At 45.2% G+C, this 17,267-nt stretch overlaps 1 protein-coding gene across 1 annotated transcript in view; it reads right to left on the bottom strand.

Annotated features, from left to right (window-relative positions):
- The window catches only part of lzts2a (leucine zipper, putative tumor suppressor 2a), a 168,261-nt gene that overhangs the window by 108,049 nt on the left and 42,945 nt on the right, over positions 1–17,267 (bottom strand). The window contains exon 3 of the mRNA XM_068002091.1: positions 13,333–13,417. The gene's annotated coding sequence lies outside the window, so the exon portion shown is untranslated. The remainder of the gene's footprint in view (positions 1–13,332; positions 13,418–17,267) is intronic.

Below are 17,267 nucleotides of genomic sequence, written 5' to 3'. Positions count from 1 at the left end.
GGTCAGCCGTGGCTCAGTGGGCAGCAGCACTCTCACCTGAGTCAGAAGGTCGTGGGTTCAAGTCCCACTCCAGAGACATGAGCACAAAATCTAGGCTGACAGTCCAGTCCAGTGCAGCGCTGCACTGTCGGAGGCGCTGTCTTTCAGCTGAGGCTTTAAACAGAGGCCCTGTCTGCTCTCTCAAGTGGACGTAAAAGATCCCATGGCACTATTTCGAAGAACAACAGGGGAGTTCTCCCCCATGTCATCGCCAATATTTATCCATCGCCCACCATCACATTGCTGTTTGTGGGATCTTGCTGTACACAAATTGGCTGCCACGTTTCCTACATTACAATAGTGACTACACTTGAAAAAGAGCTTTGGGACGTCCTGAGGTTGTGAAAGGTGCTAAATAAATGCAAGTCTTTTTTTCTTTTTCTTGAGGCCCAGAGGGAATTCTGGTTATTACATCCACAGTCAATCATGTTCGCATTGGTCCAAACTCAATTTCTATCTCTTGATGGTATCCAGAGTTAGTGTGTTGTATCTAGCCCCAGTCTGGTAGGCAGCCTGCAATGCACAGGCAGGAGTTGCCTTCAACTGAGTGGCGAATATAAACAAAATGGTCTACTCTTCTGTTCTAGATGGTTATAAATTATTCTGCCCGAGTACAATAGAAGATTCCTGCCCACTATATATTGCCCATTCTGAAGAAGCAGCCAATTCGTTCATGGGATGTGGGCGTCACTGGCATTTATTGCCCATCTCTAATTGCCCTAGAGAAGGTGGTGGCGAGCCGCCTTCATGAACCGCTGCAGTCCGTCTGGTGAAGGTTCTCCCACAGTGCTGTTAGGAAGAGAGTTCCAGGATTTTGACCCAGCGACGATGTAAGAACGGCGATATGTTTCCAAGTCGGGATGGTGTGTGACTTGGAGGGGAACATGCAGGTGGTGTTGTTCCCATGTGCCTGCTGCTCTTGTCCTTCTAGGTGGTAGAGGTCGCGGGTTTGGGAGGTGCTGTCGAAGAAGCCTTGGCGAGTTGCTGCAGTGCATCCTGTGGATGGTACACACTGTAGCCACAGTGCGCCGGTGGTGAAGGGAGTGAATGTTTAGGGTAGTGGATGGGGTACCAATCAAGCGGGCAAGTAACATTTGCGCCAGTCAAGGGGAGGTGGTTAGACACACTCTTGTTGGAGGTGGTCATTGCCTGGATGGTGTCGCGCTTCTTGAGTGTTGTTGGAGCTGCACTCATCCAGGCAAGTGGAGAGTATTCCATCACACTCCTGACTTGTATCTTGTAGATGGTGAAAAGGCTTTGGGGAGTCACGAGGTGATTCACTCGCCGCAGAATACCCAACCTCTGACCTGCTCTTGTAGCCACAGTATTTATATGGCTGGTCCAGTTAAGTTTCTGGTCAATGGTGACTCCCAGGATGTTGATGGTGGGGGATTCGGCAATGGTAATGCTGTTGAATGTCAAGGGGAGGTGGTTAGACTCTCTCTTGTTGGAGGTGGTCATTGCCTGGCACTTGTCTGGCGCAAATGTTACTTGCCACTTATCAGCCCAAGCCTGGATGTTGTCCAGGTCTTGCTGCATGCGGGCACGGACTGCTTCATTATTTAAGGGGTTGCGAATAGAACTGAACACTGTGCAATCATCAGCGAACATCCCCATTTCTGACCTTATGATGGAGGGGAGGTCATTGATGAAGCAGCTGAAGATGGTTGGGCCTAGGACACTGCCCCGAGATACTCCTGCAGCAATGTCCTGGGGCTGAGATGATTGGCCTCCAACAACCTCTGCCATCTTCCTTTGTGCTAGGTATGACTCCAGCCACTGGAGAGTTTTCCTCGATTCCCATTGACTTCAGTTTTACTAGGGCTCCTTGGTGCCACACTCGGTCAAATGCTGCCTTGATGTCAAGGGCAGTCACTCTCACCTCACCTCTGGAATTCAGCTCTTTTGTCCATGTTTGGACCAAGGCTGTAATGAGGTCTGGAGCATAACTACAGTCCAGCTCAAAAGAAAGACGCGAATGCTGGAGGTCTGAAGTGAAAAACATAAAATGCCGGAAAGACACGACAGCTCAGTCAGCAACTGAAAAAGAGAAAAGTAGGTCAACATCTCAGATGCGGGAACTGGATTTTCCTCTGCTGTACCACCCGAAATTGGAAAATGCAGGAAAATCAAGCAGGAGGGGCCTACTGCTGGATCTCGATCTCCCTCCCTCCCCACCCTGCCACAGGGAGGTAGGATACTCAGACCGTCACACCGCATGGAAGTGACAACTGGGACCTGGAGCTGGGATAGCCACCTGATTTAAGTCTTTTCTATTGCCAGCTCCCAGGGACCACCAGGAGGAGGATGGCAGTAACTCCTGGGCTGGTGGAGGCAGGCCCACTGAGAGCCCAATATTGGGCACTTCTCTCCCCCTCCCTATTGACCCCTAAGATGATTGCTGAGCCAAGGCCTAAACAATGTGCGATTCTTATTAATGAGTGTCTTCAGGCTATTTCCCCATAGAGGGGCATCACTGCTGAATTCAGTCCTGCCCTCCCTTGATCTATACACACGTGGGCTTCCAGCATATGTCACTGGATAGCGAACAGGAGTGGGACTCCTATCCAGTCCTCCTCTGCCTAACCTGGGAGCACTGCGACCCAGTTGTTCCGTCCCCAATGCCAACCTGGCTGAGATCAGCTAACTCCCAGCACGGGCCAATGATCAATATGGGACCTTCCTAATCTGGACGCTTCAACTACTCACTGGATAAACCTACCGAGCCGTGGGAAGGAGCTACTTTCTGCAGGTTTGAAGCAACAATTTAGATTGTGGGGTAGTAGTTTCCATCACAGCAGGACTGGCAACCAGTGTTGGAAAGATGCTCTGATTGGGAGTTCAATGGCAATGCAATGAGCCAGCCAATTTTTATAAGGACGGCCATTAAAGGAATTTTTACTTGAGCCATCTTTCATACAGACCTAGTGCCTCCTCGTTACCAGTAAACAAATTAAATAACAATTTCTCTCCAGTGTATCTCAGTGTTTAACAAACTGCAGTAAAGTCAGACACAAAGCAAAACAAGATTAGATTTGAAGTCACTTGTAACACAGCTGTACTTGTAGGAGGAGATTGACCAACACATGGTCAAATTGTGTGTTGACCATTGCACCCACCTTTACTCATTCGGATAGAACAGACAATTTTTGTGTTTCAAACTGGAGCCTCTTCTCCACTATAACCTAAATGAAGTGTTAACAAGTAATTGAGGGCTCGATTACCCAAATCCAAGCTTTTGACAAGCCAGGTTAAGGAGCAGGAACTGTCCGTGTCCCCCAAGTGAATGGGACTCGTAAGGTAATGAAAGTCCCAATCAATACAGCCACATGAGGGACGTCACAATTCCTGACCGTTGCTATTTGACCTCACTCCCCAACTGACCTTTCTTTGGTAGTCCTGTCAGGTCCTGATATCAACAGCTTCGGCACCAAGTCTTCAATTGATCGCAACAAGCATTTGTAATCACTTAACTTTTTGCCAGAACGCAAAATGTCATCCTTCAGTCAATATGGGCTGTCCAAGAAGATTCTTGATTTGTGTTTAGTGACCTCTTGTATTAGTCTAATATACGAGTGTTACAGAGTGGACCCAAAAACACACACAGACCTGTACCTTCGAGGTTATACCCATCAGGAAAGATTGAGCAGGCTGGAGCTCTTTTCCCTAGAAAAGAAGACTGAGGGGTGACCTGATAGAGGTGATTAAGATTATGAAAGGGTTTAATAGGTAGACAGAGATGATGTTTCCACTTGCGGAGGAGACCAGAACTAGGGGCCATAAATATAAGATAGTCACGAATAAATCCAATAGGGAATTCAGGAGAAACTCCTTTATCCAGAGAGTGGTTAGAATGTGGAACTCACTACCACAAGGAGTAGTTGTGGCAACTGGAATAGATGTATTTAAGGGGAAGTTAGATAAGCACATGAGGGAGAAAGGAATAGAAGGATATGCTGATAGAGTTAGATGAAGTAGGGTGGGAGGAGGCTCGTGTGGAGCATAAACACTGTCATGGACCTGTTGGGCCGAATGGCCTGTTTCTGTGCTGTACATTCTATGTAACAATACAAGATCCTATTGTGATAACTGCCACAGGAATATCCTAATGGTCAAACATGAAAGTATACATGATCCCCTCGTTTCCTATTGGTGATTATGAACTGAGGGTACAAGCATGCATCCCATTCAGCTCCATTAAAAGGAGAACTGGGTGAGTCATTGGTCGTTCACCTCTAGGATTTGGGTTCAAGTGCAGCTCAATCTGGTAAAATGAAAGTCTATGCTGGGTTTTAAGGTCCCTCTGTGAAAAGACCACTGGACAGTTTCAATCCAGTTCACGGTGGGCTTTGGGCTTCTAGTACAAAACTGGCCCTAAATTGGTCACCTCAGACAGCCCATGGAATGACCGATGTGGGAAATGGGGGGAAAAAAAGTCATAGCAGGTCCAGCATAGGAGGAGGCCATTCGGCCCACCGTGCCTGTTCTGGCTCGTTGAAAGAGCTATCCAATTAGTCCCATTCTCCTGCTCTTTCCCCATAGCCCTGTAGATTTTTTCCCTTCAAGTATTTATCCAATTTTGAAAGTTACTACCGAATCCGTTTCCACCGCCCTTTCAGGCAGTGCCTACAATTTACAGGCTTTGAAACCCAACTTTGGTGGAACGTATCTGGTCTTCCTCCCTACTCTATGGGCCTTCATCTGGATTACTCACTTTTGAAAAAAATGTGTCATTTTAGGGAGTGAAGGAGCTACACCTCTCAACGACATCACACAAACAAGATTTTTGCACCAGGAATTGCATGATCGCACCATATATTTATTGACGTCATTGTGAAAAAGCTTTCCCCATAACTATACCAGGCAGATGTGATCCTTTTAATCAAACATGGCACAAGAATTCTTCTCGTCATTCTGACCTCCCTCCCTCTGCTCCACCATCCGTCCTCGGTCTCGGCGAGGGTCGCCAACTCTGGTTGGACGTATTCCTGGAGCTTTCATCACATGACCTCCCGCCTCCAACTGCCCCATCGGTTAAACAGCCTCCCCCCACCACCAATATTTTTATAATGAATAAACAAAAAAGTGTTCAAAATAAATGTAAAAAAAAACATTTTTTTTTAAAAAAATGAACCTATGATTCCACCCCCCACCCCCACCCCGAGTTGCTTGCAGCAGTGTTCAGGAGGTTAATCTTCCATTCCTCGAGACTCCAGGTCAATCCTGGCGACCCTAATCTACTCTGAAGCTCTCTCCCTAAACCCCTCCAATATTGGCACTCCTATCTCCACCTTCAAAAGCCTCTCCTCAACCAGGCCCTGGATCACCTCCCCTAATTCTTCTTACGTGTCTGCTGTGACCCGAGTCCAAAGGACAATGAACCTCTATATAATGGGGAATAGTACACAATCCAACTGCAGGTCCCCAAGCCCTTATTTATTTTTTTCATGCTACCCTCACGTTTTGTTTGAGTGCAGCAATTAAAGTCATCTTCAAAAAGTTGTGCTTTCAATTGCTGAATGCCCACACACATGCAAGAGTGAACAAACATGCATATACAAACAACATTTTTAAAAATCTTCACGAGTGAAACGTTGAATTTCATGTGCTGCGACCCCTGTCACTGACTTGTCTGAACAATGTTTTACTTTTCAGGAGGGCCGGTTTAAAAAGGTTAAAAGGATGAGGTGAGGATGAGTTGAACTGGCAGTCAATGCCGGTCCATTTATTCTCTCCAGTTTCTTTTACTTCCCGTTCTCCTTTTGCAGTGACACAGAAAGCCCTGGCCTTCCGATTCCTCATCCAAACGGCCATTAATCACGCGTGAGTCTGCACAGCGAGGGTCACAGCAAGCCTGGCCCTGCCCCCATCCAGCGTTTTGCACATTCACTTCCACCAGAGATCAAGGAACAACAATCAGGAACAGGAACACTGGCCAATTTTCTCCTCGCTAACCAAGGGTGGCTGCAACCAATTGTAGCATCGCTACTATTTCCCAGCTAACCCAACACAGACCAGCTATCAATCTTGGGACCTTCCTGATCTAATCCAATAATGTACATGTCTGGAGGTTGGAGGTAGACAAGTTGGACTTGGCTGCGATGTCCCTTCCCCCATCTAGTTTATTAACCTTCCAATATACACTGTATAGACTCATGCAAGAGAATGGCCATTTGGAGGACGTAGCCCATTGCTTGTGGAACTGTTCTTCAGCAAGAGTCTGCCTTCAGGGGAGTAGGGGAGAAAATGGGCGAAAAAAAAACAGAATTAGAATTACGGTAGTCACTAATAAACCCAATATGGAATTTAGGAGAAACTTCATTACCCAGAAAGTGAAACTTGCTACCACAAGGAGTAGTTGAGGTGAATAGCATAAATGCACTTAAGGGGAAGCTAGATAAGTACATGAGGGAGAAAGGAATAGAAGGATATGCAGATAGGGTTAGATGAAGAAGGATGGGAGGAGGCTTGTGTGGAGTATAAAGCCGGCATAGACCAGTTGGGCCAAATGGCCTGTTTCTGTGCTGTAAATTCTATGTAATTTTATGTAATGCCCTGCATTTGGCCCTTAACTTCATCACTCTGCAATATGGGGAATAGGTCCCTAAAATACAGAACAAAGTAAGATATGCTGTGGGACACTATTTCGCTTTACAGAACATTTTAATGTTATTTAAATATGTGCGATGAGAAAGTAGCAGTGCTAGCAGAAGCAGCTGAATGGATGGTTACCATGATTGAGCCATCTGTTCAGCTACCTCTGCTGCTTCCCCCTCTTTCCCTTGGGGGTAAATGTCCCAAATTGTGTCCCACAGTTTAGGATCAGTGCATCACATTGTATCCCATATTCTGCGTACCTGTATGAAACACAGCAGAATCAAGAGGAGTCATGCGAGAGGAACATTTTTGCAGTCAAAAATAGATTATTTATTCAGTTACTAACCCCGTGACCTTGCAGTTCAGTGCTTAGAAAAAAAGACAAATTATTGTTGTTCTGACCCCAAGTGACCCGAGCTCATACAATGTCAGCTGAAAAAATTGAGAAGGGCAGTGATAATAAACCGCAAACAATCTCCTGTGGATGCATCAAGTAGATCTGACTTGACATTCCTTTGGCCAGTAGTTAAGTTTTGTAATAACAAAGGTGGGGGGGTGAGGGGAGCGGTATTGTCTTATTTATTATAAAATGTTAAGAAAATGGCCGCAAGGAAATGCCACAGCCTTAGCTGATTCTATGCGATGCTACCACACTGCACAGTTACACAAAGATTCAATCTGGTGTCTGGCTGGGGTCACAAAGGTCCCTAAATCTTCCCAAGAGCCCTGTGTTCTGAACTACCTCACCTTTGTCAATGACTAAAGGAGCTAAAATAAAAAATAAAGTTATACCAGACTCAGCTTCACTCCGACAGGTCATCTCCCGCAATGTGCACAAAACGTGCCCCAAGATGCTTGGATGGGACCGAGGCACAGCAGTGGGCCATTCAGCCCCTCGAGCCTGTTCCGCAGGTGGAGGTGGTCTCGTGGCAAAACAAAGGATGACATCCCTGGTGGTGTCCCAGAAACTGCGGGAGTTAAAATTCAGGGCTATAGTTCTCTCTCCATCAGCTGCACTCCCAAGTGAAAATCAGCTGTGATTTAGGGCGAGGGGGAAAAGAGAGCCCATTGGCTTTGCCAAGTGCTACACCACCTTACCTTCTGGGCACGGTAGTGCAGTGGTTATGTTACTAGACTAATATTCCAGAAGCCTGGGCTAATAATCTAGAGAACGTGAGTTCAAATCCCACCATGGCAGCTTGAGAATTTGAATTCAGTTTTAAAAATCTCGAAACAAAAAAGCTGGCATCAGCAAAAGTGACCGTGATACTGTCGGATTGTTATAAAAACCAAACTGGTTCAATAATGTCCTTTAGGGAAGGAAACCTGTCGTCCTTACCCGGTTTGGGCCTACATGTGACTCCAGTCCCACACCGACGTGGTTGACTCTTAACTCCCTTGTGAAGTGGCCCAGTAAGCCACTCAGTTGTATCAAAGACTGCAGCGGTTCAAGGCGACCCACCAGGGGAACTAAGGATGGACAATGAATGCCAGCCTTATCAGCGATGCCCACATCCAGAGAATGAATTTTAAAAATGATGCATATACCACCTGAGCCTGTGCGAGGAGGGAAACATTTAACTGTAAAATATTGATTTGCTTTATTGGAATTCCGCCAGTGTAATATAAATAGAATTAACTATCAGCCGTGTAACATCAGAAAGGGTGCATAGTAACCCACAAACACAAAGCAGATTTAAAGCTCAGTCCTGAAATTACATTGGCCTTGAAATACTGTACATTATTAGGATACAAGTTTAAAATACACAATTTTTTCCTGTTAAACTATGCAGGTTAACATACAGCTGTCAGCCAAGCATCACTCAGAATGCTTTCACAACCTTGTTACACACTTAGCGTTCAATCAGCTCACTCGTGTGAAGACTTCAGCCAGTGGGAACTCACTGTCCAAACTAGCTGGGCACTTCCATCAGACAAGTTAGCGCCATCTTATGGCACATCAGAAAAACTTCAATCCACTGCAAGGAAGCTCCAAAAATCTGCTGGGTTCTCAGTTAAGAGTGTGCGTGTAGTTGTGTTTTTTGTATCTGGTCACATGTATGCTTGTATATCTGTGTATGTATCTGTACCTGCGCCTTGGCTATCTCTATGTCTACCTGTTATCTTAATTTTCTATCTATATCAGTGTATCTGTACCTCAGTTCTCTGTGTATCTTTACTGGTTGTGTGTGTATATTTGTATGTCCCAGCTTGCATCCTCCACTCCTGACTCCAGATTACTGCCTGTCCTCTGCTCCAATATCAGAAACTGATCCCTCAGTCGTTATGATTGCTCTTTGGAACTCTATCAAAACCATTTTGCACTCAGACTTCTCTCTCTTCCCTCCTTCAAAAGCATCTTACACATTTATATCTTTGTCTTTTGTTACTCCCTTCAATTCTTTCCTAGCTCCTGCTTGGAGTGCTATAACCTCTCCTTCTCCCAAAAAGCACATCTTTCAATATAAAGGGCACTATATAAATGCACATGATTGTTGTTGCATGTGTATGGAACAGGCATGCGTATATGTCTGTCGATATATTATATGTAGTCACAGGTTTGTATATCTGGGAGGAAAGGAAAGAGAGAAAGTTGCATTTATATGCACTTTATTACATCTCTCAGCACACCCTTAAGCATTTTATACACAATGAGTTACTTTGAAATGGAGTTACTGCTACGTGGGGAAACCTGGCTGTTCAGGTATGTTATGTTCATCTGTGAGTGCGTGTGTCTATGTATCTGATCGCCTAGACGTGACTGTCTGGAGGCTGGGTTTGCATTAGCAGGCCTTCCAACCTAGAGTAAAAATTTATGAGGTTGGAGACTCAGCCAAGTGCTGAAGGCTTGAGTTGCAGGCCAGGGATTCAAGAACTGCTCGAGGACCCCCAAAAGCTTTGCATTGTCTCAAATTCTTCATTTATTCTGTTTGATATGAAATATAAACAAAGTCATTAGATAAGTGTATATTTATATTATAATTGCAGGCAATTATTCAGAAGCAAGGGAGTCACCTTCAAAATAAGGCTGATTCAGGAGGCGGGCCTGAGTCTCATTTATACACAGTGTTCATGGTATATGAACCCCTTTCAGAGAGGATGCACATTGAGGTGAGAGCAGCACAAGACAATAGAAGCACAAAGATAATTGAAGTGTGAAGGGCCCAGTGGGGTTACAGGCAGCTGTAATGTGACAGCAATGCACAGAAGCAGAGAACTTGTCACATCAATACAAACGGAGATGAATAGAAAACTGAACAGATATATTCCTCTTTGAAAGAAAAAAATACCCAGACCAGATTTTGAATTCAGTACACGCGTATAAACAAGAGATCAAATCACACTGCCGAGCTGCAGACGACCAGTCGGCCCAATACCATAGCGTCACAGTGCCCGTTACTCCAAACACTCGCCTGTAATTAAGAAATTTCTTGCGTTCATTCTTTACTTTATAGCCTTATCTCCACGCTCGATACATGATTCAATCCCTGTTTAAATAATTACCATCCTATTACTAATCGTCTTAGCTGATTTCAATGTGAAAATTCTCCATGTGAGTATTTGGGTGTTTGTTAGTATTGATCTGCTTGCACCAAACTATCGTACACAACTGTGGTATCTCAACATCTCGTACCAGACAGCAGAACCTCAATCGCGTACCCTATAGCAGCACCTGAGCAAACTCGTACCCGACAGCAGAACCTCAATCTCGTACCCTATAGCAGCACCTGAGCAAACTCGTACCCGACAGCAGAACCTCAATCGCGTAACCTATAGCAGCAACTGAGCAAACTCCTACAGGACAGCAGAACCTCAACAAACTCAAACTCTACAGCGGTACCTGAACGGTCTGGTATCCGACACCAGTACCCGAACAGTCTGATACCCAGATTATTGAAATCTGAATGACAACACTAAGGGCCACGTAGCAGCAGAAAACTGACCTTTAAACTTTCTGTTTCCCACCTTTCCTGCTCCTTACCAAGTTCCTTGGCAGTTGTTTTCCCAGCACGTTTGCACTCTCTCCCCTTCCCCAATCGCTTTGTGTTAAATGATAGAACTTGAGAAGCAGGGAAACCCATCTGGGTAGCAGATGGTACTGAAGCTGTCTGCTAATACCGTGCTTAGCCATTTCTCATTCGCAGTACATCAGAGAGGAGACTGCTGTTTTCCTAGGACTGATGCACTGAGATATGTAACATTTATTAGCACACTAAACTCTACCAAGACTGCACTCACTCAATTTATCCACAAGGACCTTAAAACCGTGGAACACTTTCCCTCTCTCAGGTTTCTCCTCCTTTACAATCTTCAGGTTTTAAAACCCAAGCTTGGGGTTATCTATATATTATTAGCTGATTTACCTCATCTCTTTTGGTCTTTTCAACTTTGGTGGTGGCCTGCATCATGGGCCATGGTCTAGAAGAAAAGAAAGACTTGCATTTATATAGCACCTTTCACGACCTCAGGACGCCCCAAAGTGCTTTACAGCCAACGGAGTACTTTTTGAAGTGTAGTCACCATTGTAATGTAGGAAATGCGGCAGCCAATTTGCGCACAGCAAGGTCCCACAAACAGCAATGTGATAATGACCAGATAATGTGTTTCAGTGATGTTGGTTCAGGGATAAATATTGGCCAGGACATCGGGGAGAACTCCCCTACCCTTCTTCAAAATCGTGCCATGCGATCTTTTACCTCCACCTGAGACCTTGGTTTAACGTCTCATCTGAAAGACAGCACCTCCGACATTGCAGCACTCCCTCAGTACTGCACTGGGAGTGTCAGCCTGGATTTTGTGCTCAGGTCCCTGTGGCGGGACTCGAACCCATACGCCTTCTGACTCAGAGGCGAGAGTGCTACCCACTGAGCCACGGCCACCTTGGGGTCTCAAAAAAAATTAAAGGAGGCTGACTGGTGGCGGGTGAAAGCTTGAGCTGCAGAAGGTGTTATACATGCTCTACACAGCACGGAGCTCTTGCAATAAACTTCTCAGCTTTTCTATGCCTAGCTAAACTCTGGATGGGATCTTAAATTGTTAACGGCAAGTGCAATCAAATACATGACTGCACCACCAGCTGTGTCACTGCACATTGTTCTCTGGGGGGGGGCATTGGCATTATATGATAAAGATTTTAAAAAAGAAACAGCAAATGCTGGATAACGGGAATAAAAGCAGAAAATGCTCGCAGTACAGAAGGTCTATCTGCAAAGAGAAAAGACAGGCTAACGTTCCTGTTTCTGTGTCTAGGCGTATTCATTTCCCTATATTACAACAGTGACTGCACTTCAAAAATACTTCATTGGCTGTAAAGCACTTGAGGTTGTGAAAAGCACTATAGAAAAGTACGTTCTCTTTCTTTCACTGGCCTGAGCACAGAGTAGAGGAAAATCAGGTCGGGGGAGCACTTACCATTATCGGAGCCAGCGCTATTTTCTGCCTATTGATTTGGGTGGCCTCCCTTATGGGCATCCACTCCTCCCCACACCCCACCCGCCCCCAATACACGCAATATTCCTGTACTTGCTGTGCAGATGATCAAATAGGTCAGGTGCAGGACCAGGAAAATCTGCTCCAAAGGGTCTCCAGCCAAAACTTCAACCCGTGTCTTCTCTTTACAGATGCTGACTGATGTGCTGTGTACTTCCAGCATTTTCTATTTCTACTTATTTATTTCCATTTACACCAACTCGGCTGTCTTTCATATGTAAGTTTTCCGATAAAATATGTCTCTCTAGGGTTGGTTTGCAAAGCCATCTAAATGCTCACCAAATACGGGGCCAGTCTTTTGCTCTATGCTGAGAAACAATCATACTCAATTATCAAGGGAATGCCAATATATTTCTATTTACATAAAATAAATATTGAATTCAGTGCCTCCCCTGCATGGAGGAGGTAATTCTCAGAAAAACTTAGGACATAAACTACTGATTGAATAGGAAATGCTCCAGTAACAGAGATGATCAAACCTTAACTATTACAACCTTGCCCAGGGTTGAGTCATCAATAATGTGTCGTAAAGCATCAATCGGCACGGCAGCCACAGTTCAAGTGAGGAAGCAGTTGAGGAGGAGGGGGGGGGGGGGGGGGGGGGGGGGGAAGAGCTTCTGGCAACTTTCCAGAGATTGGAGAGTCCCTGCTGGCCTCCATCGCCCCCTCCCTTAGCGCAGTTGCTGAGAGCAGCTATTACATGGTCACTGTTATTACAGCAATTAATTAAAGATCCCTCAAAGTCAGTCTAAGAGCACAGAGAACATCAGTCGGTTGATACTCCTGATGAATATTGAATTAATTGGGACGGTCGTACTGTCCGTTAAAGTTATCTCCTAAAGAGGCTAACCTCCATCATCTCTAACTCCTTCTCCGGCTCGAAGCCGGAGCAAAGGTCCTTTTGGGTGAGACTAAACCTCATTTCTGAGCAACAATAGAACCATCTTAATCCGTAATATTCCCAGGAATGTCTGTGTAAAGCAGATTCAAGCCATCAGCAATCTAGCACGATTACAGGCTAACAAGGAACAGAAGAAACAGACATGATAATGAAGTACAGCTCAACTATAACAGCCAGAATTCAGTCTCACATGGATTCTCAGTCTACAGAATCTTAACTTGAGTCTTTAATTAATTGTGTTATTAACTTGACTGGATTATTAATTTCAACAAAGATACCTAAATCAAATTGATATTGTACCTTACCTGTCCCATTTGTGTTCTACCACTTTCCGGCCATCTTCCTCGTCCTTCATGAAAGAATCTTTCCAGATGACATACTGGATACAGTCTGGCAAGATTAGAGAATAAGCTGAGTTAGTAAACAGGCTGTAGCAGCACAGTCGAAGAGGAGAGATTTTCAACTCGGGAAAAAGAGACTGTTCGAGCGATGACCTCATGGGATCCTCTTGCGGACCTCCCCAAGTCCAGGGCCCCGGTTTGAAAACCTACAGTAGAGACCATTGATAGACCTTACCTCGATAAGACTTCCAGTGGAACAGTTGGAGCCAACAGTACTTGGAGTCAACAAGTGTGTGTAACAGGCTTCGTTTTGTGTGTTAATGGACTTCTGCCAGGAAATGGGAATCCAGGTAGTTGAGTTTGAATTTTGTGTCTAGGTTGAGGCCTTTAGCATTTGAAGAATTTGTTTACCAGACACTGGCTGTTCATCATGTACTTAATAAGTGTTATGATCTGGAATGCACTGCCAGGAAGAGTGGTGGAAGCAGATTCAATAGTAACTTGCAAAAGGGAATTGGATAAATACTTGAAAAATTGCAGGGCTACGGGGAAAGAGCAGAGGGGAGTGGGACTAATTGGATAGCTCTTTCAAAGCGCCGGCACCTGCACGATGGGTCGAATGGCCTCCTGTGCTGTATGATTCCTCCTTTCTCGGTGAGAAGGAGAAAGTGGACTTTCACGTCTGAGACTGGGTAGCCAGGGTCAGAAATTCGAGTGACTCCAATCAAGGCATCAGCTATACCTAGGGAAAGATTTAAGTATTTTCTTTAAATCAAGATACCTGATTAGTGAGTTTGTACTGCCTGTTACTTCACTGCGAGTGATAACTCTAGATACAGCTACCAACTCAACATCTGTAATGCATCGTGAGAAACTGCACTCTCACCTTGCAGTGAGTCCCACAACACAATACTGAGGGTGTGACATACAGTAATTACTCCCAGCGTCAACCAATTTTCCTTTTAATGCTTCAATTAAAGAGGCTTTGATCATGCCTACATAATCATGGTTCATACGCATTAAAAGGCCTTCATACTGGGGAGTGTCAACCAGGCTGAGTTCTCACTGCATTCCCCAGCCCTGACATCCTTGTCTTGATGATAACAGAAACTTAATTAAAAAGGACCTCCCTTGTTGGCTCAGTAATGCCTGGGGCTAGACTTAGTTACACAAAATAGGACGTTCCTGGGTTTGATCCCTGGTCTATGCTGAGTTGGCTAATCCTAGCTCGGTTGGCATTCACAGCATTACAATTGGCCTCAGTATCTCTGGATTAGGAAGGAGAAACATCAGCCTATCTACACAGATCCTCGAGTAAAACCAAACATTTGCACAATGGGGAAGCTAGACAAACACATGAGGGAGAAAGGAATAGAAGGATACGCCGATAGGTTTAGATAAAGTAGGGAGGGAGGAAGCTTGTGTAGAGCATAAACACCGGCATGGACCAGTTGGGCCGAATGGCCTGTTTCTATGTTGTACATTCTATGTATTTTTGTGTATTTAATCCTGGTTATTGTGTCCTTCACACTCATCATTTCCCCTTGAAACACACTCACCATTGTTCCTTTCTTTTAAAAAATGGATGGTCCTTGGGGTCCTGATCACTATATAGAGACCCCCGCTGGAAAGCACCCAGTTGCGGACATCAGTTGAGGTTAGATTGAGCTTGGCTGTGATCTCCCCGTAACATCACTCCCCATGCATATCCTGTAAACTTTTACATGAAGTAAGGCCTACTGGATGAGATACCAACCTGTTGAACTGTAACCACAAAGCTACCATAAGTCAGCACCTTCAGGAGAGGAGGGTAGAAAATTCAACGGAAGAATTCTCTCGAGAAGGCGGTGGTGGTGAGCCGCCTTCTTGAACCGCCGCACTCCACGTGGTGAAGGTACTCCCAGCGCTGCTAGGTAGGGAGTTCCAGGATCTTGACCCAGCGACGATGAAGGAACGGCGATATATTTCCAAATCAGGATGGCACAAGACTTGGAGGGGAACATGGAGGTGATTGTGTTCCCATGTGCCAGATTGAGCGGTTCAAGAAGGCGGCTCACCACCACCTTCTCAAGGGCAACTAGGGATGGGCAATAAATGCCGGCCTTGCCAGTGACGCCCACATCCCATGAATGAATTTTTATAAACAGAAAAACAAATTCGCTCAATATAATCTTGTATTTTTTTTCAGTTTATAATTTTCTTTTGGTAAACTCTAACAGAGAATTCTTCCATTGAATTTTCTACCCTCCTCTCCTGAAGGCATTGACTTATGGTGGGTTTGCCCTTGTGCTTCTAGGTGACGGAGGTTTGGGAGAGAGGTTTAACTTACAGGCTGCAGTAAGTTAAGGCTCACAGGGGTGTAAGCAGTGTACGATCTATAGGAAAGAGACAAGACTATGGTGAACCCGTTCAACGTCTTGTTATCTACTTATATTTAGAAATGTCATAGTAAAGGCTGCCGACTGCCTAGCTGCACTGTCAGAAGAAATTCAATAAATGTGGCGGAGGAAGAGAGTTGGGTTCTAACCGTCAGCTGTGACAGATTACAATATCAGCGCTCAGAGAATTGGACTCCAGGATGGATCCCTCACCACTGTCGGCCAACGGGAAGTGCCCTGTGAAACTGAAGGGTCGGGTGTCTACTTGAAATCTCAAAAGAGAGAAATCTTTCAGGGATCGGACCTCACTGTTGTTGGTTATACCAGTTTGTTTAAAGGATTTCATCAGCCTCCTTTCTAAATTCTCATTAAGATAATTTAAGACCCGCTGAGGCGCACAGATGCGGCAGACTAGTGTGAGCACAGAACTAAAGGGTACATGTTTAAGTTAACTCGGGTGAAATTGTAGATATAGAGGGACAGTCTTCTCCATAGTGTAACGAGCATGGAACAGTGTCACAGGGAAAACATACGAGGCTAAGACAATTCACCCCTTTAAAAGGGGGCTGGAGAAATAGAATCTAGTTGGTGATGGGATTGGTGTTTTTAAAGAGATAGGTAAGAGGCTGCAGGGATCAGACACTCCTTCATTCTTGGAGCACCATCACCTCAAGGACTGTAACAGTACAAGGAGGAGACCCAATGCCATCTCAGGGCAATGAGGTATGGGCAACAAAATTTGTAGGGTCCCAGGAATTCCGAGCCCACGTTTATACCGTGAGGTGGATTGGAAGGTGACTGCCCGAGGACAGTGTACTTCAACCATTTTCAGCCCCAGATCCCTCCTGGATATTTACACAGCCTGAGGAAATAAGGACATACACTCACACTCATTGTCTATTAGACGCCAACTCCAATTCCACACCAAAGTGGGTGACTCTTAACTGCCCTCTGAAGTGGCTTTAGCATCCGCTCAGTTGTATCAAACCTTTTCTTGGGAACTAGGGGATGAGCAATAAATGCGGTCTTGCTAACAGAGTGAATAAAGTACCCAACATAGGGTTGCCAACTCTGGCTAGATGTATTCCTGGAGGTTTCATCACAAGACCTCCCACCTCCAATGGCCCCGCCCAGTCAAACCGACTTAGTTCCCCATTTCCAGTATTTTTATTACTAATAAATGAAAGTGTTCAAAGAAAATGAAAAAAAAACAATTTTTGTTGAATGACCCTATGGTTTTTCTCCTGGGTTTGCTCGCAGCAGTATCCCAAGAGATTAATCTTTCATTCCTGGAAGCTCCAGGACAATCCTGGAGGGTTGGCAACCCCTAACCCACATACCCAGAGGTTTTGGATTTGCACCCCAGTCTGCGCTGTGCTCGTTGATCTCAGCCAGAATAACTTGGGGTTCTCCAGTTCACAACTTCAGTTGTCAGCTTGGCTCGGTAGGTAGCACTCCCAGGCTCTGAGGCAGGGGGTTGTGAGTTTGAGCCACAGACCAGAATTGCTGGTCCAGTGCAGT

This window comes from Heptranchias perlo, chromosome 21, assembly GCF_035084215.1.
Source record: "Heptranchias perlo isolate sHepPer1 chromosome 21, sHepPer1.hap1, whole genome shotgun sequence".
Lineage (NCBI taxonomy): Eukaryota > Metazoa > Chordata > Chondrichthyes > Hexanchiformes > Hexanchidae > Heptranchias > Heptranchias perlo.
Note: the sequence above shows the minus strand (reverse complement) of the source record. Positions and strands in the feature narration are given on the sequence as shown.